Source organism: Triticum aestivum, chromosome 4B, assembly GCF_018294505.1.
Source record: "Triticum aestivum cultivar Chinese Spring chromosome 4B, IWGSC CS RefSeq v2.1, whole genome shotgun sequence".
NCBI classification, from domain to species: domain Eukaryota; kingdom Viridiplantae; phylum Streptophyta; class Magnoliopsida; order Poales; family Poaceae; genus Triticum; species Triticum aestivum.
Genome location: NC_057804.1, coordinates 169,690,291 through 169,693,355, shown reverse-complemented (window position 1 = coordinate 169,693,355; position 3,065 = coordinate 169,690,291). Strand labels below are relative to the sequence as shown.

The window sequence follows — 3,065 nt, the reverse complement described above, 5'->3', positions numbered from 1 at the left end:
ACTTATGTAATTGGATGTTTATTTCAGTTTATATATGTATATATACTAGCAAAAGAGCCCGTGCGTTGCAACGGGAGAAAACAATAACACACACTCTTAACCCAATAACCATAATATGTTCATGCCTTTTATTTTAGCGAGGCATCATTTTTATGTTGCCGCTTATCCTCCTTCTCAGCCTCAGTGGCCTCAGTGTTCACACAAACCAAAGTGTGTTTGAATGTAGTTTTTCCTCTACCAGTTTTTTCAGAGGTTCTCATGTGTGGTTATCGATGTTTTCTTTCCTCTCTTTATGATTTTAGTGGTTGTTTATTTGCAATCCAGATCGTCACGGTACGAAAGAAAAACGGACGTGCCCTATAGGTTACAAGTTTGCTTTTAAAATAACAATTTAAAATATTTAATGGGTAAAAATAACATCATATTCAAATTCTACATATTTTTCTATTCAAATTTCATATATAACATGTTAAAATCGGAGTTACGGTTTAATAGATATGGATAATTAAGAAAAATATTTGTTTGACTTAAATATCTTCCATAATAATATTTAAAAAATACTTAACAAACAAAATAACATTATATGCAGATTCTACACATTTTTCTAATCAATTTTCATATATAACATGTTAAAATCGGAGTTACGGTTTAAAAGATATGGATAATTTAGAAAAAAACATTTGTTTGACTTATATACGATCGGCCGCTGAATTATCTAATACGTCAGAGGGGTTTCCGTAAAAATGTAAAATAACGGTTCGGTTATGACTTAAGTGTGTACTGCGGGTTAATTCATGAAAAATGCAAGGGGTTTTCTGCAAAAGTGTGTGACGGACGACCGAAACCCAATTTTCTTTATTATCAGGTATATATATATATATATATATATATATATATATATATATATATATATATATATTGGAACTATTCTAATCCCGGGATTAGAATAGTTATTTGGATCACGGCGCGCCCTATATAGGCGCTGGCGGAGATGTTCCTGAGATTCAGAAAAAAAAAGGCAGACCCCGTCCACTTCTTCCCCCACCCGCGTACACCGCCCCCGCGCCCGAAACCAGCCACCGCGTCACCCCCGCCCCCGGATCCGGCCGCCGCGCCGCCTCCTCCCCCCGGATCCGGCCTCCACGACGCCTCCTCCCCCGGATCCAGTCCCACCGCCACCTATTGCCACCACATGTCACCGCCATGCCAGATCCCGCCGCCTGGCCGTCCGCTCGGCCGCCCTCCACCGCCGTCCGTCAGGCCGCGTACACCTTCCCTGCAACCCCTACACTGCCGCTCCCCGCTACCCCTAGATCTCGATGTGCCTTCCCCCGCTACCCCTAGCGCCACCGCCCTGACACTACCTCCAGCGACGCCGCCGCCCCAACCTCTGGCACTGCTGCCACCCCAACCTCTGGCATTGCTGCCGCCCCAACATCCGGCGCCATCTCTCCCCCACCCCAAACTCCCTCCCCTTGAATCCACAACGGCAGCGGACTCCCTCGGGTCCACGGCGGCGGCGGCGGACAACCTCCCCCTGGATCGACCTTGGCGACGCCCTCCCTCCCGAGCTCTGCTGGCAAACAACGAGCCATCAACCTCCCCCGAGCACCTCCCTTCCTTTGCTCCAACCGGGCCACCGCTGCTGCACCACCCGCCCCAAACACTGTAGCTCCTCCTCCATGAATACATCATGGGCGGCCACCTGCTTAACGACGGCGCCAACCTAACTCTGACCATGGTGACGGTCGACAGATGCCAATGTTGCAAGTATTGCTGCTACATCTCTTCCCTGACCTCTCTCCCTCCCTCTCCCTGACCTCTCTTTGTTCAGAAATATCTTCTCTACTAGAGGATTTGAACTTCTCCAAATTTGCACTAAAAGTAACTACAAAATTGTTTCTGTATTTTGCATATGAAAGAATTGACTTGATGTCTGAACTGCAGGCTGTCTTCTTTGGCCGGAAGATGCTTTAGTTTAGCAGCATCAACAACGCAAAAAGAGAGAGGAAGAAAAATGGATGTCAGGCTCATCTCTGGAGTGTTTGCAATCCTTTTCATGCCAGGTGTTTGTGCAAATGAACCAGCATGCTCATGCATGCCTATGGAAGTTGAAAGGAAACAAATGTTCCAGGATCACTATCAGCATATATTTTCTAAATGTCAACCTAGAGAAAACGCAGTGACTGTTTGTGTATATGTCTCAAACAAAAAACTGTCTTTTTTGTAACATTTTACCGTCTTGTTGCATCCTCTCTCTTTGGTTACAGGAGAAGTTCATATACAGCGACAACAGCAAAGTTTCATGTCAGAAAAATTGAAGACCATCTATATGGAAGTTGATAATTGTTGTGTGTATGCAGGGGAGCACAAAAAAACTTGTAGCTGATAAATTTTCCTTTTGTTTAGATGCAACAATCCTTCTTGATGCCTGCTCTTTTTTAAGTGATTAAATGATGCTTGTTTATGGTTCATTTGGTGCTGGATGTTGGAAATATATTACAGTGCGCGAATGTGAAGTTCCATTTGAAATAACCGAGCAGTCTGATGAGTATAAAAACCTTGTATTTCCCTGTTTCTCAAAAGTGATGGTTTACGGGATCCAAATATTAAACATTGCAAAACATGTTGCTAGCAGTGTTTCAATTGTTATGTGTGCATTTTAATTTGCTGGAATTTTTTGTATGACATACATGATCGAGTTTAGAGCACACTTGCGTTCATGCATGCAAAAAATGGTTGTGTGTCTTCGTGCAATGGGTAGTTCTTTTTTTTGCGTATAAAAAGAAGGAAGTTCAAACAAAAAAGGCAAAAGTTCAAAAAATATGTGACAAAAAAAGATTGTTTAATCTACCAGCAAAAAAAATGTAAATCCACAAAATTTGTCTAGCGAAACCTGTTATAAATTATATCTATGCAATAAAAAATATATCTCTAGATTCACTCGAATGAACTTTCTAAATATATATTGTGTGGCATATTATACATGTTTCGCTAGTTAAATCGACGACCTAAATTCCGGTGCCCGACTTATACTCCCATCCGGACGTTGTGTGCTGCAATGT

At 42.5% G+C, this 3,065-nt stretch overlaps 1 long non-coding RNA gene across 1 annotated transcript; it reads left to right on the top strand.

Moving 5' to 3' along the window:
• The first annotated feature begins 1,046 nt into the window (after positions 1 to 1,046).
• On the top strand, positions 1,047 to 2,607 carry LOC123094673 (uncharacterized). The gene is made up of 2 exons (XR_006445915.1): positions 1,047 to 1,770; positions 1,948 to 2,607. It is a non-coding gene; the product is annotated as an uncharacterized lncRNA (long non-coding RNA).
• Positions 2,608 to 3,065: the final 458 nt, after the last annotated feature.